This window comes from Schistocerca nitens, chromosome 9 (genome assembly GCF_023898315.1).
Source record: "Schistocerca nitens isolate TAMUIC-IGC-003100 chromosome 9, iqSchNite1.1, whole genome shotgun sequence".
In the NCBI taxonomy this organism is placed as follows: domain Eukaryota; kingdom Metazoa; phylum Arthropoda; class Insecta; order Orthoptera; family Acrididae; genus Schistocerca; species Schistocerca nitens.
In genome coordinates, this window is record NC_064622.1 from 88,487,506 (window position 1) to 88,511,150 (window position 23,645).

Sequence of the window (23,645 nt, forward strand, 5' to 3'; positions counted from 1 at the left end):
ATCCCTCACTCAAAGAAAAGAAGCATGTCAGCATCTGTCAATAATTCAATGCTGCACTTTGTTTTCTTGATCATTGCATCCCAAGATAACCCTTGCGCCGCGTAATAAACGGTGGGATCCAAAGAAATGTGTCCATGCATAGATTCGGAAATTTCTAGAAAACGACCGCAAGCAAGTGGACATCTGTATCCATGTAAAGCAGTGTGTACTCTCCAAAGGTTGAAAAATTGAATCCCCGCCAGACATTCATGGAATGCTCAAACTCTGCATCCATTATGGCATTGCCTGTAAGGTTACTGGAGAATACAGTTATGTTGGGTAGACTAGTTTCGTTGAGTTTCGCTAAACTATCCACCCACTAATATGGGAAAACCCCCTTCCTAGTCACAAGCTGAAACTTTCTCTCATCGGGAAATGCAGCTCGAGTGATATGCATATCCCCCGAGGTAGAATTTCCAGGAGTTTTTGGAGTGGCGCCTGCATAAAATGTAGTGTACAAGTAAGCGGAGCATAATTCTTGGTGTCATTCAGTTGGAGAATAAAATTTGTAAGTACTCAACTAGAAATTGAGTGTTGTATCCGCTTAAATAGTGGAAGAAAACAGGTATGTGTCTTCGTAGCTGGAACTTCAAATTGCACGCGTTGTGAGCTGCACCATGGAACTTCCCCGTGGTATGACTGTGGTCCCTATGAGCAGTTTCCACAATTCTAACGGACACCTACAAATATGGCAATCAACCGCGTTATTGTACTCGTACAAAGCTTCATGCTCCTTCGATTTCGTCATGAGAACGTTGTTGCTGCAAAGCTTATCAACCTCCCATGAAACTTTTTCCAGCTCAGTGAGCAGCCAAACTGCAGGATTATCCCCGACATAGGATTTGTTGTGGTTAAGACTGGAATCATATGACGATACCGTCTGGTACGCTGCCCCATATGACATGTCTTTCTGTAAAGGTTGTATGTGAGGTTGTAGGTTCACATTCACAGTGGGTTATGGGAGGGAGGAGGCATTCAAAGTCAGCATACACTACAAATAGGCATTGCTCCTGGTGGTGAGCATTCTTGGACTTTATGAATTCGTTTTCCTCAGTAGGCATAATAACACGTACTGGGTCCTTTGAAGCACAGTGTACTAGATATGCCTCTAATAACTGGTCAGAGAAGAAATAATTCAAGCAGCTTAAGTAAACGTGCTTTTTACATTTATAGTTATTCTGTTGGCTGGAAAGGAGTCGCAAAATGTCTTTGATCCTAACATAATGATAATTATCACCTTCGGAGAAGAGCAGAATGTTTACATGCAACTCATGCTCACTGGCAGATTTTGAGAAATGGAGGTGGCTGACGACGATATGCTTGTCTTGGTCATATGACTTCTTTTCTTCTCTAGGCCATACACATGAACCAATATTCCGGTATTCTGCGCCTCAAATTTAGGTATTTCCTGGATCTTGACGGGGAAGTCGATACCATCAAAGTTATAACACCCACGAATATTATCACCGTGTGTACTCAGACGCTCAGGATGATGCCTTCGATAGTAATTTCTTCTGCAAGCCAGGACTGACCATGGAAAACAAGCCTCATCATTTCTATTCTCGACATTAATATACGCCCTCTTGTTAGCTATATCCTTAGGGAACTTGATGTAGCTTCTCAGTTTACCAGATCGTAGTGTGTGGATGTCCAAATGTAGTATTTGGCTGAGTGCTTTGGCTGACGCTCTGACTTCCATCTCAGGAAACCGGACCAGTATAGCACTCAAGGTGGATTTGTGAAACCACTTGGCGATTGATGTGCTCCGCGCTATCACACAATTTTCCCCCCAAAGATCATGAAGAACTGTCTCTTCAACACCAGACTCAAATTTTGGGGAAGGGGGGGGGGGTGCCATAGTTCGATGCAAAGCACCGCACTGCATTTAATGGCGAGATACCGCGGATCATTGAGTACTTTGACGAGCTCCATGACAGGAAGTCACGCCCTTAGAAAAACAACAGGGCCGCGGAACCCTCCTGCCGGATTCTCGATCCTCGTGAATGAGACTCGTTCCACCGAGTGTACTAACTGAGGTATGCTATCGCTGACCTGATGTCCTTCACTAAAAGGATGGGAGAGAGAAGTGCCACTAGCCACAGGATCATCTATATTAGTATTAATGCTATTTGAGTCCACCCTGTTGATGATGGTATTGGGGAGAAGCAAGATGGTATCCGACGAGGCGCACATACCTTGCGTGTACATCGATTCCGAGAAGGCTAGTACGATGACGATAATGATGATGAAGATATACGAGGATGTTGCGGTGTTACCGGTTCGGCGCGATGAGAACAGCCAGGCTGCGGCGATGGCTGCCAGTGCTGTAGGTGACCCAGCTCGGTATCTGGAGGGGCGGTGGTTCGGTGCTCGGCCCACAGACGAGACAGAGCGGCGGTGCCTGGCGGCGCTTCCCGCGCAGCGAATAGTGGTGCCCTTATAGATGAGGCGAGCCTTACTGGGCACCGCTTTGGTGAGGAAGGTGGTTTAGCCACCACAGGTATGCGTGCCACGCCATTTTGAGGTTACTGAGACTTCACAGCTGTAGAAGATAAAGAGATAAAATAAATAATAGTTAAGTACATTGCTTACCGCTGCTGGCGCAGCGAAATAAAGAATTCAGACGACCACATGGTTCTAAGCAGAGTGAGTAATTATCTTCTTCACTCTGGCTCCGTGCAATAACACTCGATCAGGCGACTCCACTGGACCCTCAAAAAAGTCATCATAATCATCATCTAGTAGAGCCAGATCAGAGTGCCTTTGTCTGTCCTCGTCTGTCCCCCCTACAACAACAACAAACAAAATATGTATAAACCGATTCGTTACGAAAAAGCCTTCCTACACTACCATCACTACTACTAGAGGCACGTAATCTTTTTTTTAAACTTACAAGTATGCTGCTTGGGCATCTCATTATTTGCTGGAGGCTGTCCCTGCATCTGCTGAAGAATAATCTCCATCTGCCTGTCCAAAACAGAAAGATCACACATGGATATTTTTTTCTTTACTTACGTTAGTGTTGTTGTCGGTTATCCACGTAGCATTGCTGCTGCTGCAATAGATAATTGTTTTCTGCCCTCAGCTCTGCCTCCAGCTCAATTTCCATTTCCTTCATCTGATCTAGAAGAACAAAAAAATTATGAAATAAGAAAATTTTGAATCGCTAATATAAAAGAACAAATTACAACGAAAATTATACTCACAAGGCAATTCTGGCTGTGAACCCAACACAGGAGGCTGGACTTCCAGAGTGTATTGCGGTCCAGGACACTCCTGTCTCTCCTCACACTTCAAGACCAAATCCTGAAGTTGTACTATAACAAGATGAAATTAATAAAGCGAATTTAACATACACACGAAACTTTACACTCAATATAGAAATTATTTACTCACTTGGTAATCATGGCCGGCCGAAGTGGCCGTGCGGTTAAAGGCGCTGCAGTCTGGAACCGCAAGACCGCTACGGTCGCAGGTTCGAATCCTGCCTCGGGCATGGATGTTTGTGATGTCCTTAGGTTAGTTAGGTTTAACTAGTTCTAAGTTCTAGGGGACTAATGACCTCAGCAGTTGAGTCCCATAGTGCTCAGAGCCATTTTTTTTGGTAATCATGTCTCCAGAACTATAAGTCTCTTGTCGCTACACTCAGAAGTGTTGCTGCAGCTACCTCTCTTCGCACTCGAGAGAGAAAAGAACAAGTAAACACACAGACATGATAGAACACATAACAAGGCGGACAGCAACGGACTGACAACGATGGACGTTCGTTGTGGGTTTATAGACCGAGGCGACCAATGAGAAAGTTTCATTTGAATGTACAGCCAATGAGGAGCTATTATCGAAAGTTATTATATCTGGAACGGCTTGATGTTACTATGGAGAGAATGCTTTTATGATTAACTGTGTTTTCGCAATCGTGCACATACATGACGGAGGCTTTTAGCGGTGAGAAGTTTACCATTTCTCTGGAGTATATTGAAAGCATTATGTTACGATTTCTGGGAAGGATAACACGTGATTCCTTGTTAAGACCATCAGGAAGAATGCAATCAGTGTTATTCTGGGCTATTTTTGGGAACAGGTCCTGTTAGGATCGCGAGGAGAGAGAGCTCTCGATGTTATTCTGGAATACATTTCTATATTGCGACCTGTGATGTCAGTATCCACAGGTAGAGAGAGGTTGCGCACAAGCAGTAGTAAAGACGCGCATGCGTGGTCCAGAGGATGACTTGGCGCTTTTTTAGATAAACTTGTAACATCACTATAACACTTGAAGAACTCTAAAGTAGACGCTACTTTCATATGCCATTGGCAGGGGTATGGCAATCAAAATATAAATAAATTAATTACTGACCACTAATGATGCTTTACCTCAATAAAGCGAAACTCCTCTGGTGAAAAAGACACGCACTTTTGTAGTTGCAACGACAGAATGAAAATACCATCAAGAACTGTAAAACAAATACAGACAACATGGCCACTCAAATAAAGTATTGAATGTTGAAGGTTAGTGGAGGTAGCCTAACTGACCTATTTTGCGCCATTTTCCTAGGTTAGTTGAGGTAGCTGTGGTGTGTTGCATTGTCCTGATGGAATTTGAACTTACCACCATTTTCTGGGGGAGGGGAGGAGGGAGGGGGTTAGGTTAGAGGAGGTAATCCAATTGACCTATTTTGCCGCCAAAATTTCAACTTCCTGCCAGGACGTCATTGCGACATTGTCGTATCTATCGCCGCCGTCTCGGATCCGCCATCTTGAATAAATTTGGCAACAAAGGATAGTGGGGCCACACCCCCTGTTGTACCCCCACTCATGTGTACACATTTCGGTAACTGCTATATGAATTACTGTTTACTTCATAAACTCCCATAATGTTTGCTATTGTTAGCTTTACTGAATTTACTGGAAGTTCGGGCCGCAGGACATTCTCTTGTTATAACATGTTTGTTTGATGCTTATTAGATATGCTATGGTCTGTGTTTTACTATGTAAGAAGCTAACGAGTGTCATGTCATGCGGCGCCCATATAACATTATCAGCTGTTACTGAATTAGCCCGCCCCCCCCCCCCCCATGAACCGTTGACCTTGCCGTTGGTGGGGAGGCTTGCGTGCCTCAGCGATACAGATAGCCGTACCGTACGTGCAACCACGGAGGGGTATCTGTTGAGAGGCCAGACAAACGCGTGGTTCCTGAAGAGGGGCAGCAGCCTTTTCAGTAGTTGAAGGGGCAACAGTCTCGATGATTGACTGATCTGGTCTTGTAACACTAACCAAAACGGCCTTGCTGTGCTGGTACTGCGAACGGTTGAAAGCAAGGGGAAACTACAGCCGCAGTTTTTGCCGAGGGCATGCAGATTTAGTGTATGGTTAATGATGATAGCGTCCTCTTGGACAAAATATTCAGGAGGTAAAATAGTCCCCCATTCGGATCTCCGGGCGGGGACTACTCAGGAGGACGTCATTGTCAGGAGAAAGAAAACTGGCGTTCTACGGATCGGAGCGTGGAATGTCAGATCCCTTAATTGGGCAGGTAGGTTAGAAAATTTAAAAAGGGAAATGGGTAGGTTAATGTTAGATATAGTGGGAATTAGTGAAGTTCGGTGGCAGGAGGAATAAGACTTTTGGTCAGGCGAATATAGGGTTATAAATACAAAGTCAAATAGGAGTAATGAAGGAGTAGGTTTAATAATGAATAAAAAAATAGGAGTGCAGGTAAGCTACTGCAAACAGCATAGTGAACGCATTATTGTGGCAAAGACAGACACGAAGCCCACGCCTACTACAGTAGTACAAGTTTATATGCAAACTAGCTCTGCAGATGACGAAGAAATTTATGAAATGTATGATGAAATAAGAGAACTTATTCAGATAGTGAAGGGAGACGAAAATTTAATAGTCATGGGTGACTGGAATTCAGTAGTAGGAAAAGAGAGAGAAGGAAACGTAGTGGGTGAATATGGATTGGGGGTAAGAAATGAAAGAGGAAGCCGCCAGGTAGAATTTTGCACAGAACACAACTTAATCATAGCTAACACTTGGTTAAAGAATCATAAAAGAAGGTTGTATACATGGAAGAAGCCTGGAGATACTGACTGATTTCAGGTAGATTATATAATGGTAAGACAGAAATTTAGTAACCTGGTTTTAAATTGTAAGACATTTCCAGGGGCAGATGTGGACTCTGACCACAATCTATTGGTTATGAACTGTAGATTAAAACTGAAGAAACTGCAAAAAGGTGGGAATTTAAGGAGATTGGACCTGGATAAACTGAAAGAACCAGAGGTTGTACAGAGTTTTAGGGAGAGCGTAAGGGAACAAATGGCAGGAATGGGGGAAAGAAATACAGTAGAAGAAGAATGGGTAGCTTTGAGGGATGAAATAGTGAAGGCAGCAAAGGATCAAGTAGGTAAAAAGACGAGGGCTAGTAGAAACCCTTGGGTAACAGAAGAAATATTGAATTTATTTGATGAAAGGAGAAAATATAAAAATGCAGTAAATGAAGCAGGCAAAGAGGAATACAAACGTCTAAAAAATGAGATCGACAGGAAGTGCAAACTGGCTAAGCAGGGATGGCTAGAGGATAAATGTAAGGATGTAGAGGCTTATCTCACTAGGGTTAAGATAGATGCTGCCTACAGGAAAATTAAAGAGACCTTTGGAGAAACGAGAACCACTTGTATGAATATCAAGAGCTCAGATGGAAACCCAGTTCTAAGCAAAGAGGGGAAATCAGAAAGGTGGAAGGAGTATATAGAGGGTCTATACAAGGGCGATGTACTTGAGGACAATATTATGGAAATGGAAGAGGATGTAGATAAAGATGAAATGGGAGATATGATACTGCGTGAAGAGTTCGACAGAGCACTGAAAGACCTGAGTCGAAACTAGGCCCCGGGAGTAGACAACATTCCATTAGAACTACTGCCTGCCTTGGGAGAGCCAGTCCTAACAAAACTCTACCATCTGGTGAGCAAGATGTATGAAACAGGCGAAATACCCTCAGACTTCAAGAAGAATATAATAATCCCAATCCCAAAGAAAGCAGGTGTGGACAAATGTGAAAATTACCGAACTATCAGTTTAATAAGTCACGGCTGCAAAATATTAACGCGAATTCTTTACAGACGAATGGAAAAATTAGTAGAACCCGACCTTGGGGAAGATCAGTTTGGATTCCGTAGAAATACTGGAACACGTGAGGCAATACTGACCTTACGACTTATCTTAGAAGCTAAATTCAAGAAAGGCAAACCTAGGTTTCTAGCATTTGTAGACTTAGAGAAAGCTTTTGACAATGTTGACTGGAATACTCTCTTTCAAATTCTGAAGGTGGCAGGGGTAAAATATAGGGAGCGAAAGGCTATTTACAATTTGTATAGAAACCAAATGGCAGTTATAAGAGTTGAGGAGCATGAAAGGGAAGCGGAGGTTGGGAAGGGAGTGAGACAGGGTTGTAGCCTCTCCCCGATCTTATTCAATTTGTATATTGAGCAAGCAGTGAAGGAAACGAAAGAAAAATTCGGAGTAGGTATTAAAATCCATGGAGAAGAAATAAAAACTTTGAGGTTCGCCAACGACATTGTAATTCTGTCAGAGACTCAAAGGACTTGGAGGAGCAGTTGAACGTAATGGATAGTGTCTTGAAAGGAGGATACAAGGTGAACATCAGCAAAAGCAAAACGAGGATAATGGAATGTAGTCGAATTAAGTCGGGTGATGTTGATGGTATTAGATTAGGAAATGAGACACTTAAAGTAGTGACGGAGTTTTGCTATTTGAGGAGCAAAATAACTGATGATGGTCGAAGTAGAGAGGATATAAAATGTAGACTGGCAATGGCAAGGAAAGCATTTCTGAAGAAGAGAAATTTGTTAACATCGTGTATAGATTTAAGTGTCAGGAAGTCATTGCTGAAAGTATTTGTATGGAGTGTGGCCATGTATGGAAGTGAAACATGGACGATAAATAATTTAGACAAGAAGAGAATACAAGCTTTCGAAATGTGGTGCTACAGATGAATGCTGAAGATTAGATGGGTAGATCACATAACTAATGAGGAGGTGTTGAATAGGATTGGGGAGAAGAGAAGTTTGTGGCACAACTTGACTAGAAGAAAGGATCGGTTGGTAGGACATGTTCTGAGGCATCAAGGGATCACCAATTTAGTTTTAGAGGGCAGCGTGGAGGGTAGAAATCGTAGAGGGAGACCAAGAGATGAATACACCAAGCAGATTCAGAAGAATGTAGGTTGCAGTAGGTACTGCGAGATTAAGAAGCTTGCACAGGATAGAGTAGCATGGAGAGCTGCATCAAACCAGTCTCAGGACTGAAGACCATAACAACAACACTGAAATAGCGGTACACCGATAATGTTTGTCTTGTGAAACGATACTTATTTGATGGTTATCTTGTGTAGTCTGACCATGATAGTGAGTAATGGAAAGGTATCAAATAATTTTTTTATACATGGCTTTAGAAAGGAGCCAGTAGCAGAACAAGCGGAAATCGAACCAATGTTCTATTAGTAATCAAATGAACTGTAATTACGTAGACCGAAATGGCCGCCAGCCTAATTAGGCCTATTTTTACCAAGTATTAGCATGGTTAATAAGGAAAGCTAACAATTGGGACTCATTACTAATAACTTGAATACATCGTATTAATGTTCCACAGTAATATTTATTAGTTCTTTATGAACCAGCTTTCGGCTTCTTAGGCCATCGTGAGGTAACATAAATATTATTGGGGTTGACTTTACGTGATACTTTAAGTCTGTTTTGCTGATAAGATTCAAGACAGAAGTGCAGTTTCGCTAGTAATGTATCAGCGATTTGACATAAAAAACACAGGAGGAGTATTAATACGTTCAGACAACAACTCGCTGTCACACCCAAACCACCCCTCAGACGCTCAAATCGGTACCAGACGTTATATATCGATAGAGTATCAACCAAAACTCCGATTTAGTTCGTAGTATGTGCTGTCGTCCAACAAAATGGCCATAAACGTTAATTAAAAAGCAACACCCGAACTACGGAGTACATCAAAAGCATAACTTTGAGTAGCTAACACGAGTTTCTTCCTTTGGGAAATTGGTAGAGCGTCAGATCCAACGTGAATAACGAAAAATATTTTGCGGTATTATGCGGTAAAGTGTTATATGGGACATCCTGTTTAAGACAAGTAAAAGGGCTGTTTGGAGTTTACAGCAGTGTGCTCTTGGTAGTCTGCTTTCCCTTCTTTTCTTTGAAAGTAGTAAACCTATGGAGTTTCACAGAACATATATTCAGAAGAGAAAAATAAAGAAACAATCGCATCACATGTACGGAAATAATGGTAGTAATAACAATTAATAATAAATAAAATAATATCAATAATAAGTACATAACATTCAATTCTTCGTTTGTGTGGCCAAATTGTCCGTAGTTGCTTTACAATTCTTGATGGTAGTTTTGTTCTGTAGTTGCAGCTACAAAAGTGCATGTCTTCTTCACCAGACGCGTCATGATGCTTTACCTCTATAAAGCGAACCGCGTCTGCTGAAAGGAAAACCGCATTTTTGTAGTTGCAAAAACCGAAAAAAAATACCAACAAGAAACACAAAGTTCACCTATCGCAGCGAAAGCATACTGTCGAAAGAACATTGCTACAGTCCGAAAAGTCATTTTAAATGCTAGGGAAATGTTCTTTCATATGACAATTTCACCCATAAACAGTTTGAGAAAATTGTCATCACTGGGATTTGAGTGCGTGACCTATGGTACAACGACCGCACGCTATACCCCTTTCAATAGTTCATTTTGTTCGTTGCACTTCTTCGGGACGGACTTCCCATGACATCCGTTTAAATTCGTCGTTGATCCATTCACTCAGTTTTTCTTAATTACGGAGTGCAGATAGCACTCTGGCCGAACACACTGAGCAACCGTGGCGACGTCTTAACATCCACGTGAGATGTACAATACGGGCACTCACAGGTACGTTCTGCCTGTGTTCCGTAGCTCTGGTGATACTTTTAATCACCGTTTACGCCAATTCTGCTGAACAACACCACACAGTACGAACTAAATTGGTGTTCTGGTTCACGCTCTATCGACACACAATGTTTGTTATCGATCTTAGTGTCTTACAGCTGGAGCTTTGGCTGTCGCTAAAACTTAGTATCTGTACGTTACGGCAGGAAGCTGATGGCCACTATAGGTAAATGATCACTAATGGTGGACACTGCTTACTCGAACAAGGGGTTCTTTTGTCAGTTAAATATAGAAAATCACTAGTATTTAAATAGTTATGGAGTAATTGTATTCTTTTTTACTGATTAATGTTTGTATTCCCAAGGACATCTACTTCCTTATACTCTTTAGCTCAGATAGGACAGGTGTTATCCGCATCTAGTACAGTCAGAATAGCTGCAGCAATTTTTTTTTTTACTACAGCAGACGCAAGTTGTAACAATGCAAAGTTGTACTTCTTGAGCACTTTTACAGTAATATGATATTTAAATCTCGCTCAACCATTAGCACAGGGACCCATAAACTAGTCCATCATTAGACTCAGATTTATGGTCAACATTTTAGCCACAATATAATATTAAAGACACTGTTAACCATATAACACATCAAGACATTAACTCAATTATCTGAGTAATAGGAAGCTTTAAAGTAAATGCTTTTAACCTTCTCTTAATAATTGTACTTTGATGAAACTTTAATTATGTGGAGTATTTCAAAACTTATGCACACTAAGTAATTATATTCTTTACAACTCCACAAAGTTTACTGACTGTTGTTAAGGATAGTAATTACTTTCCAGTTCCATAAAATAAGATACACGGAATTATCATAACGCATGTGATAGACAATGACTAAGTATAAATCACAGTGGTTCAACACAAGATTATTGAAAAAGAAACCACGTACCTATATCATGCAATTACGTAGCGCTCGACTGATAATTGATGATGAAGGTGGTGCAAGAGCTTTTCTCCTATGTTGGTAAAAAAAAAAGTCAAATAAGTCCATGCTATGAAAATTCTCTTCTTAACGTCGGATTTTCGTAGTACAGAGCCGGATAAGGAGTATGTCACGGATAATAAGCCAAATTACTTCCACGTACGAGGGTATATTATTTAATCTTGCTGTTTTTCCTGCCACTTTCAGATCACAAAACGCGCACGTTTTTCCCGCTGTCCACCGACTGACTCATGCCGCACAGATATCCTTACAGTTCGACCGCCAGATCCACCTTTTCTATTCCTGTCTAGCCAATTTCGTTGAGGAGGGACTTACCTCCAAGTTTTACATGATTACCGATCTACTTTCCCTATCCATGAATCAGTATTACAAGTAAAGTTTCAACGTTTCCATTGTCTTACAGTATATTTCTCTGGAAATTACATCCATAGATTAATTACAATTATGCCTACATAAACTTTTATGAATAACCAAAAAATCTTTACACTAGTGTTACATCAAAGAGCATGGCTATACAGAAGCCACAGTAAAAACAGACAAAGAAGTTAAAGAAGAGAGTAATATTAATAATAGTGTTACAAAACACAGCGAAAATGTAGCCTCGAGTCTCCGCTTTTCGTCGCAGAAGGCACAGTTTTTCTCCCTTTTAATCCTCATTCGAGCATTTTCTTTTATCCCATTCATCAACTGAGATTCACAGGTAGGCAGCTCAGTTTTTTTGGAGACTGTGTTTTGAAATGCACAGTATTTGTATTTAGAGAGAGGTTTTAGTACGCCACATGGTCTTTTTTGTGGCACCGAGTTAGACTCGTGGCTGAAACGCCAACAAACACTCACCAACAAAGCTAAGAGGCCCGTTCATACACAATTTGCAAAGAGAGAAACAGAAATTCCACAGTTTCGCTGAATACGCGCTTTCGAAACACGTTCCTTAGACTTTTAAACGCTCAGAAACGGCACGCAGCTGCAATACGTTTGAAATTGTTAATACAACGGCAGTTTCGCAATTTCTGCTCTAATGTAATAAACACGGCTTACTTTTATTTTTCCCATCTACCTTTACATTCGAATTTATGTGAACACACAACGATAAAATAGGTGTGGTGTGACGTCAATCTGCACACGCGCATGTAGACTACTGTACAGTCGGTTTCATGTGACGATTTCGACGCAAAAGTTTGTAAAGAACGCGCGAAGTATCATCTGTGAATGCAGGCAAGTGTGGAATCTACACATAAGAAAACTCTTTATAAACCCGATGCCAGGAGACTTCAGCTGTGTGTGAGGAGCACTAATTAGAAAGAAGAACCCAACGAGGAAACTTTATACTGCCGGCTTCCAAAAACTTTGTATTGGACGACCGCAGGAAGACTTTATAATAGAGTTTCTCAGCAATTTTGTGCGAAGTGTGTGACTCTACGGGGATGGAACTACTCAAAGTTAGGTCCTAAGTGACACCACCGGCAAAAGTAGGTCTTTGTCTTAGTGTGAGATGAAACCGCAAGTCACACTTTACGAATTCTTTGCTCAGGCCTACGTTATTCCAGAATTTATGTGCCTCGATAACAAGAAGGGGTGGGGGGGAGGGGAGGTGGGCAAGCGGAATATGGGGAATACTGTACAAATATCTACGGAATCATCGTACGACGGTGAAATGGCAAATACTGAGATAACGAATCGCTGAATAGAAAAGCTACTACAATCGCTTGATAGTGTAACGGCATCAGGACTAGGTAAGATACCGGTACCATTAAGATACTACAAAGATTATGGAAAGAACTTGCTGTCCTTGAAGCAGCAGTTTATTGTAGTTCGCTGGAGCAACGAAGTGTATCTAGTGATTGGAAAAGCGCAGGCCACTCCCGTGTTCAAGAAGGGTCGTAGGACAGATGTACATAATTGCAGGCCTATGTCATTGACGTCAATCTGTTGTAGAATTAAGGAACATTTTTATGCCCAAGAATCGTGAGATTTTTGGAGAACGAAAATGTCATCTACAGAAATCAAGATCTTGTGAAACTCACCTCGCTCTATTCCTCCACGAAATTCAAAGCGCTGTAGACAACGGCGCTAAGGTTGGTGTCGTGTTCCTCGACTTCAGGAAGCCATTTGCTACAATTCTACACTGCTGTTTAGTGGAAAACATTCTAGATTACTCAGTATCGTAATTTGCGACTCGATTCTAGACCTGCTTGCAGACAGAACTCAACATATCGCGCCTGGCAGAACAAAATTGACAAGTTGTAAAGATAGTTTCCGGAGGAAGTGTAATAGGAACGTAGCTGTTTGCAGTGTATGTAAGTGATATGGTAGAAATCGTCGGATGCTCTTTAGGCTGTCGCTGATGATGAGGTTGACTATAAGAAAAGAGCAACGATAGATGACCATATCCATTTGCGAAATAACCTACACAAGATTAATGAATCTGCAGGTACTGACAGTTGCTTGTGGACGTAAATAAATGTAACACATTGCGCACACAATAAATCCAATGCTGTACAATTACACTGTTGATGACAAACTGCTGGAAATAGTATCTCCGGTAAAATATCTAGGACTAACTATCCAGTTGCAACTTTAGTTAGAATGAGTAGCCAGATTAATTGGAATGAAGTGGCTTGTTCGACCGATACCTGAAATTTTTTCATTAATCTGGGACCCCACCCAGGTAGGACAGATAGAAGAGATATTGAAGATCTGACGAATAGCGGCGCGTTGCGTCACGAGATCATTTAATCGGCACGAGGGATGCACAGAGAAGCTCAACAATCTCCAGTAGGAGACGCTACAAGAGAAGCGTTGCGCAACACCGAGATATTTATTATTGAATTGCTGAGAGAGTACGTCCCGAGAAGAGACGGACAACATTACTTCCCCGTACATACCTCTCACGAAATGACCACGAGGAGAAAATTCGAGATATTAGAGCCAGTTAAGAGGTTTACAGACAGTCGTTCTTCTCACGTGCCATTCGCGAGTGGAACGGTTAGTGGTGCGGGAATCAGTTAGTTGCACAAGAAGTACCCTCTGCTACATACAGTCAGGTGGTTTGCGGTGTATTGATGTAGATGTAGAGAAAGCAACTGTGGCGGGAAATATTCATGCATGGACACATGGCGAGTCAGAGCATTGCGCGAATCTTAATTGAATGAATGGCAAGCAGAATGCAGTTTCACTGCATGTTGACCACTCACAAGAGAGTGCCTTTCACCATAATCATCACACGTTAATCATTAAACCCTGTTCCGCTCCGTTGATCCACTTTATCCTTGTCGGCCTAATGCTTCTTCACGTCTTTGGATGGAGAACTGTAAGACGGCTCTTAAGTAATGGCTGCTCCTTAGCCTACAACTGGCACACGTATTAATGCTTACAGAAATTCGAGGTAAATGGCTATCTAATATTACGATCTACCTCTAACGAGGATCACCCTCCTGCGAAAAAAGTTAACATCTAGGGACAGTATAGCGCAGTAACTTTCAAATAAACAAGGTAATGATAGAAATAATCGTTCTCAGTTTCAAGAAGAAAGATAAAAGCCCTAAAATAAAATACGAAAATGCACCATATTAACCACATTTAAGGGATTACAGACGTCTAAAAATGAGACTGACAGAGTGCAAAATGACAAACGTGGGAGGGATGGAGTAGAAACGCAAAACTGCAAGATTGATGACGTTTATACTAGGAATAGACATCTGAAGAAAAGAAAAGAAAAGCGTCTGTATAAGTATTAATACCTGTGATACCAGGCCAGTACTAAGCAAAGAAGGGATGGCTGAGAAGTAGCAGGCTATAACATTAGAAACAAGTTTGAAGATACGTTACGAGAATGGAAGGGGCAGTACATGAAAAAGAAATGGAAGATACCATTTCCTGTGAAAAGTTTGACAGAGCACTGAAATACCAATGTCGAAAGATGCCAGCTTGAACAGACAACATTTTCTCAGAATAGCTGAAATCCATGGGAATACATACAATGACAAAACTATTTCATCCTGCCTGCCAGATATGAGAGGTGAAATACCCTCTGAATTAATGAAGAATGTAAATACCACCACCTACTAAGACAGCAAGGAAAGAATTTCAGGAAAAAGGGAAATTTAATGACACAGAATATAATGTATCAATATTATCGAAACGTAAGGTACGGTATGCAGAATACGAACATAAATTGAATGAAATAAACACTGGTTGAAGCCGAACTCAGTTTCAGTGTAGGAAAAGTATAGAAGCTAGCGGAGCAATACTATCGCTACTACTTACCTCAAAAGATACTTTAAAGAAAGCCAAGCCTATGCTCACAGCACTTCTAAATTTAGAGAAATTTGTCAGTTTTGACTAGAACTCATCTTTGAAATTCTGATACGCGGGGCGAAAAGTAGTCTAAACCTTGAACAAACACCGGACTACAGTTAAAATAGTCGAAGGAAACGAGCGACAAGCTAAAACTTAGAAGTCAGATACGGTTGTAGACTTCCCAGATGTTATTTAGTCTGTACAATGAACAAGCACTAAAGAAAACCAGTGAGAAGTCTGGAAGGCTTTAAAAGTGCAGATACAGTGAGAAAAAAACTAAAGTTTCGGTATTTGACATTGCTAGGACTTGGAGAGTCAGCTGAACAGGACGGATATTGTCCTAAACAGAGATTGTAACATCATAACGAACAAAAGTAAAGCAAGGATAATAGAATGTACTCGCATTAATTCAGGCCTATGTTGAGGGATTTACATTAAAAATGAAACGCTTAATGAAGCAGATGTGTTATGCTGTTTGGTGAAACGTGACATAATCACAGTGAAGAAGTCAGCGACCTGGGTGTCAATATCTGTGGCATTAAAAACAGTCTTTGACTGCCAATTTAAAAGATAAGTGAAAAAATATTTACCTAATATTAATATTTACGCACCAAAATCACTGTTATAATAGAAGGTGAGAGGATATAAAATGCAGACTGGCAATAGCAAGGAAAGCATTTCAGGAAAAAAAGAAATTTAAGCACACAGAGTATAAATATAAATGATGGACAACCTTTGCTAAAGGTATTTGTCTGGACTGTAACCGTGTACTGGGGTGAAACTTGGACGATACACAGTTCAGACAAGAAGGGAATATGAGCTTTCGGAATGCGGAGCTACAGAAGAAGGCTGAAGATTAGATGGGTAGACTGGATAAGTAATGAAGAGGCACTGAATTGAGTTGGAGAAGAAAGAAATTTATAGCACAAATTGAATAAAACCGGATTGTAATGTAGCAAATCATCGCGAGTCTTTAACCTTGCCATCTTACCGGGTACCCGGAGAGAGAGTTATTATTTTATTCTGACATCAGTTCAACTGTAGGTGGCCGCTGGGGCAAGTCGCTTGTCTACCGCTTGCGTAAGATACGTCACACACACTCTCTATGAATCTAAAAACTAGTTTTAAATTTTATGTGAGCTTTTTCATGCTCGGTATACAGAGATTTGTATTGATAATACAACAATACTGTAAAAATCTCAGTTAAGCGTCTTCAGTATTTCTTATATAGAAATTTATTTAAACACGTAATAATTTTTCTGCTTCTAGGAAACTGAGCTAGGGATTGTAATGTTTTCATTTATAAGACCGTTTGAAACTATAACTAAAAGCGTTGAGTTCATAGTAGTTATTTTTCCAGTTTTTTTTTACCTTTTTTTACAACAGGTTTCTGATACAACAGTAACTAATTTCAAAATTATTTTTAATTACGTTTTGCTGTGCGAATAATGTGGAGAGACCGAGAGAGTGTATGGGTGGCATACGTAAAGTGTGGATGTTTTCTTTTATTAAAAACTATGTAAACTGTATGCGTGGGAAAGTATATTGTACAATCAGTAATCATGTTCCTTACGTCCTACTGTGCATGCATTTGCTCAAAAGGAGTCAGAAGTTAGGTATTACAGCAATTAGTATTTCATTTCTGATGATAAACCGTTCTTTGTTTTATTTAAATCAAATTTGTTTTCGTAAATTCATAATTTCTTTTATAAAATGCTGTCAGTGATTCTACTGAATAACTTAGGGATTACCACCAGTATTTGAGGGCTGGAGTTGTTCCGATTGGCTGCCTAAATCATCAGCGAAAAGGAATGAAGCATTTCCAGCGCTCAGTGGAATGCTTTGTTCTACCGCTATGCATCTGTGGGAGAGTGTAGGGAACCTTCTGATGGTGCTCATCAATGTTAGACAACGCTATATAAATTTGTGCGAAGATGAAGGAAATTTAGCTTTTTGTCGCTTCTGGCATTGTTAATGTAAAGCGACTGCAGTATTAAACAATTTAGTGAAACTTTGAATATTGTAAGTGGTTTTGTTCGGAAGTTACTGGCGAGTGAACTTTCTTGTCGTCTCAGATTCCAAGTGGTGCGTTTCGTACAGATCAAGAGACATTTATAAGAAGACCAGTGAACGAGTTGATGTAGTGTGTCGCAAATAGCTGTGGGTCAGAGACCGGCTAGAGCGCTGGAATCATTCAGCTCGGACTGATAAACTTCTGGCTGCTTTCATGTGAATAACTTGTAACATTAGCGCAACTTACGTTAACAATGAACATGTACCTGACAGCCATTGAAACTATGTCTTACAGGCAATAACTTCAAAACATTTTCAAACAAGTTGTTTAGACCCGCGAACGCTAGAAAGCTTTTCGAGCTCACAGATTCTGTCTCCGAGCTTGATTTATGCGGCCTTTGCTTGATATTTAGTCGAGTTTTCATCAGCGAAATTTTATTTGCTGAATCAGTAATTACCAACGCAGAGTGAAGGAGACTGACTTCAAGAAGCTTAACAAGGTAGGTCGACTGAAGAGTTGGAAATGAGAACTTATAACCTGCCCTGCCGCAGGTTGATGAAACATATTTTGAGGCATACAATGTTCACAGTGGCCGACTATGAGAGACGTTTACGACCAACTGTAAGTCAATCGAATCTTGGGTGCAATATCCTCCCCGCTGGATCACCGCATTCCTATGGAAGAAACATTGAACTGTAGGCATTGAACCTGTTGGCAGACAACTTCCGTCCTGCCACTAGAAGCTGCTAAAATAGTATTCTACCCAGACTGGACGCGGCAGGTTAAAAGAGAATGCTTTATGCAAGGGTGTTATAGACAGAAACTTCGATATCAATGTAACAGTCATTCGGCAAGATATAATGACATAACCGCACTGTGTATAGGTTTTAGAGAGAACCGATGCTGGCTTTTCTTATGTGCAGAACGAAAGCCGCATGCAGATAACGTATTTTCGCTCCGTGATGAGACTTTTTTCCTTCTTTCTTTCTTTTTTTTTGGGGGGGGGGGGGGGGGGAAGGGGAGGGGCGGGACATCAGTCTTCAGACTTGTTTCATGCGGCCCGCCACGAATTCCTCTTCTGTTCCAACCTCTTTATCTCGGAGTAGCACTTACACCCTAAACAATTATTTGCTGTATCTATGTCTTCCTCTACAGTTTTTGCCCTCTACAACTCACTTTAGAACCATGGGAGTAATTCCTTGATGTCTTAACAGATATCCTATCATCTTGTGTCTTTTTCTTATCAGTGTTTTCCACATACTCCTTTCCTCTCCGATTATGCGCAGAAACTTGTTACTTATCAGTCCATCTACCTTTAAGCATTCGTCTGTAGCACCAAATCTCAAATGTTTCGATTCTCTTCTGTTACGGTTTTCAAATGTTCAAATGTGTGTAAATTCCTAGGGGACCAAACTGCTGAGGTCATGGGTCTCTAAACTTACACACTACTTAAGCTAACCTATGCTAAGAACAACGCACACACAGATGCCCGAGGGAGGGCTCGAACCTCCGGTGGGAGGGGCCGCGCAATCTGTGCATGGCGCCTTAAACAGCGCGGCCCCTCAGCGCTGCGTTCCGGTTTTCCTACAATCCATGTTTCACTACCACACGTACATGCCAGACTTACAGGTCCTCGTTGCTTCGTCCGTCACTGGTTGCTTTATTGCCAAGGTAGCAGAATTCCTTAATTTTATCTACTTCGTGACCATCAATCATGGTGATAAGTTTCTCCCTGTTCTCATTTCTGCTACTTCCCATTACTTTCGTCTTTCTTCGATTTACTCTCCATCTACATTCTCTACTCATTGAATTATCCATTATATTCCGCAGATCCTGTAACCCTTCTTCACTTTCACTCAGGATTGCAATGTCATCAGCGGGATTCTATCACTGATATCCTTTCACCTTGAATATTAATTCCACTCCTGAACCTTTCTTGTAATTCCGTAACTGCTTCTTCGATGTACAGACTGACCAGTAGGGGCGAAATATTACATTCCTGTCTTACACCTCTCTTGATCCGAGCACTTCGTTCTTGGTCATCGACTCTTATTATTCCCTTTTGGCTCTTGTACATATTGATAATTACCCATCTCTCCCTATAGCTTACACCAGTTTTTCTCAGAGTCTCGAACATCTTGTACCATTTTACATTGTCGAACGCTTTTTTGAGGGTGACAGATCCTATGAGCGTGTCCTGATTTTTCTTTAGTCTTGCTTCCATTATCAACAAAAACGCCAGAATGGCCTTTCTGGAGACCCTATCTTTCCTAAAAACAAACTGATCGTCCTCTGACACATCCTCAACTTTCTTTTCAATTCTTCTGAATATTATTCTTGTCAGTAGTTTGCATTCATGAGCAGTTAAGCTGATTGTACGATAATTCTCGCACATATCAGCTCTTGCAGTCTTCGGAATTGTGTAGCTGATATATTTTCGAAACTCAGATGGTATGTCATCATACTCATACATTCTACACACCAACGTGAATAGTCGTTCTGTTACCACCTCACCCAATGATTTTAGAAATTCTGATAGAATGTTATCTATCCCTTCTGCCTTATTTGATCTTAAGTCCTCCAAAGCTCTTTTAAATTCTGATTCTAATGCTGGAACCCCTATTGTCTTTAGACCGATTCCTTTTTCTTCTTCTACCGCATCAGACCAATCTTTCCCCTCATAGGGGCTTCAATCTATTCTTTCCTCCTATCCGCTCTCTACTCTGGATTTAATAGTGGAACTTCCGTCGCACTCATAATGTTATCACCCTTGCTTTTAATGTCACCGAAGGTTGTTTTGGCTTCCCTGTATGCTGAGTCTGTCCTTCCGAGAATCATTTCTTTTTCGTTTTCTTCACATTTTGCATGCAACTATTTCGTCTTAGCTTCCCCGCACTTCCAATTTATTTCATTCGTCAGTGACTTGTATTTCTGTATTCCTGAGTTTCCCGGAACATTTTCGTACTTCCTCCTTTCATCAATCAGCTGAAGTATTTCATCTGTTACCCATGGTTTCTTCGGAGTTACTTTCTTTGTACTTACTTTTTCTTTCCTACTACTGTCATTGCCCTTCCCAGAGACGTCCATTCCACTTCAAATGTACCTACTGAACTATTCCTTATTATTGTTTCTATAGCCTTAGAGAATTTCAAGCATATCTCGTCAGTCCTTAGAGTTTCTGTATCCCACGTCTTAGCGTATTGATCATTCCTGAGTAATATCTTAAAGTTCAGCCTACTTTCCATCACTACTATATTGTGATCTGAGTCTATGTCTGCTCCAGGGTACGCCTTACAATCCAGTATCTGATTTCGGAACCTCTGTCTGACCTTGATGTAATCCATATGAAATCTTTCTGTATGACCTGGCTTTTTCCAACTATCCCTCTTCCTGATGTGATTATTGAACAGAGTATTCGCTATCATTAGCTGAAATTTATTACAGAATTCAATTGTCTTCCTCCTCTCTGATTCCTTGCCGCAAGCCCATATTCTCCTGTAACGTTTTCTTCTACTCCTTCCCCTAAAACTGCATTCCAGTCCACCATTACTATTAGATTTACATCTCCCTTTATGTACTGTATTACCCATTCAATAAGCTCTTATACTTTCTCTATCTCTTCATCTTCAGCTTCAGCTTACGACGTCGGCATGTATACCTGAACTATCGTTGTCGGTGTTGGTTTGCTGTCGATTCTGATAAGAACAACTGTGTAACTGAACTGTTCACAGTAACACACTCTCTGCTCTATCTTCCTATTCATAACGAATCCTACTCCCGTTATACCATTTTCTGCTGCTGATCAGAAATCGTTCTCTTCTTTCCGTTTCACTTCACTGACCGCTACTACACTCCTGGAAATTGAAATAAGAACACCGTGAATTCATTGTCCCAGGAAGGGGAAACTTTATTGACACATTCCTGGGGTCAGATACATCGCATGATCACACTGACAGAACCACAGGCACATAGACACAGGCAACAGAGCATGCACAATGTCGGCACTAGTACAGTGTATATCCACCTTTCACAGCAATGCAGGCTGCTATTCTCCCATGGAGACGATCGTAGAGATGCTGGATGTAGTCCTGTGGAACGGCTTGCCATGCCATTTCCACCTGGCGCCTCAGTTGGACCAGCGTTCGTGCTGGACGTGCAGACCGCGTGAGACGACGCTTCATCCAGTCCCAAACATGCTCAATGGGGGACAGATCCGGAGATCTTGCTGGCCAGGGTAGTTGACTTACACCTTCTAGCGCACGTTGGGTGGCACGGGATACATGCGGACGTGCATTGTCCTGTTGGAACAGCAAGTTCCCTTGCCGGTCTAGGAATGGTAGAACGATGGGTTCGATGACGGTTTGGATGTACCGTGCACTATTCAGTGTCCCCTCGACGATCACCAGTGGTGTACGGCCAGTGTAGGAGATCGCTCCCCACACCATGATGCCGGGTGTTGGCCCTGTGTGCCTCGGTCGTATGCAGTCCTGATTGTGGCGCTCACCTGCACGGCGCCAAACACGCATACGACCATCATTGGCACCAAGGCAGAAGCGACTCTCATCGCTGAAGACGCACGTCTCCATTCGTCCCTCCATTCACGCCTGTCGCGACACCACTGGAGGCGGGCTGCACGATGTTGGGGCGTGAGCGGAAGACGGCCTAACGGTGTGAGGGACCGTAGCCCAGCTTCATGGAGACTGTTGCGAATGGTCCTCGCCGATACCCCAGGAGCAACAGTGTCCCTAATTTGCTGGGAAGTGGCGGTGCGGTCCCCTACGGCACTGCGTAGGATCCTACGGTCTTGGCGTGCATCCGTGCGTCGCTGCGGTCCGGTCCCAGGTCGACGGGCACGTGCCCCTTCCGCCGACCACTGGCGACAACATCGATGTACTGTGGAGACCTCACGCCCCACGTGTTGAGCAATTCGGCGGTACGTCCACCCGGCCTCCCGCATGCCCACTATACGCCCTCGCTCAAAGTCCGTCAACTGCCCATACGGTTCACGTCCACGCTGTCGCGGCATGCTACCAGTGTTAAAGACTGCGATGGAGCTCCGTATGCCACGGCAAACTGGCTGACACTGACGGCGGCGGTGCACAAATGCTGCGCAGCTAGCGCCATTCGACGGCCAACACCGCGGTTCCTGGTGTGTCCGCTGTGCCGTGCGTGTGATCATTGCTTGTACAGCCCTCTCGCAGTGTCCGGAGCAAGTATGGTGGGTCTGACACACCGGTGTCAATGTGTTCTTTTTTCCATTTCCAGGAGTGTAATCTAGATTGAGCCTTCGCATTTCCGTTTTCACATTTTCTAGCTGCACTACCATTTTCAAGCTACTGACATTCCAAGCGCCGACTTGTAGAAGGCTATCCTTTATTTGATTATTCAATCTCTTTCTCAAGGTCATCTCCGTCTTGGCTCTCCACTCCCGGATATCCGACTGGAAGACTGCTCCGGAATCTTTTGCCAATGGAGAGATCATCATGACACTTTTTCAGTTACAGGTTGTCTTTAATTAAGTGGTTTCCATTGCCTTCTGCATCCTCATGCCGTTGATCATTGCTGATTCTTCCACCTTTAGGGGCAGTTTCCAACCCCTACGACAAGAGAGTGCCTTTAACATCTATCCGCTCCTCCGACCTCTTTGAAAAGGTCGTTGGCAGAGTGAGAGTGACTTCATACGCCGGAAGTCTTCGGCAGCCATTGCTGATTATTAATCAAAATTTAAGCAGTAGCGGGATTCGATTCCGAGCCTGAGGACATCTTGATTATGTATCAAAAACCCTATCCCCAGAACCCATAAACCTTACTGTTATGCATATGTAAAAATTCGCCTGTCATTTTTCTGTATGCCTAACATGCAGGTAAGTGAAACTGAGAGCGTTGTTAGCGCAATTGCTATCTTAGTTTTTGACGAAATTATTTCACTTATTTAGTGTAAACATTAATTAAAAACAATTTACGAGTTATTGTAAAGAACAAATAGAAATAACTGTGGCGCAAAACACTCAGCCTTGCTGTAGGTATATCCGATTCCTGCCTCTTTGGGGTTACGGTCTGTGACCGGCTGTTGGATATTTGGCACACCAGCGTTTCGTCAGTCGTACAAGGGACGTTTAATAAGCAGTGAAACATAATGTTTTCTCGGTCAGTCTACAGAATACCTCGCCAGTGTGACAAAGTCTACTTGGGTCAGACGGCGCACACATTGCGTTTAAGGTGCACCGAGCATGATCGGCTTAACTCGCCTTTTGCAGTCCAGTCAGTCAACCGTAGCTAAATATTGTACATATGTCGAAACGACATTCCAAGGGCT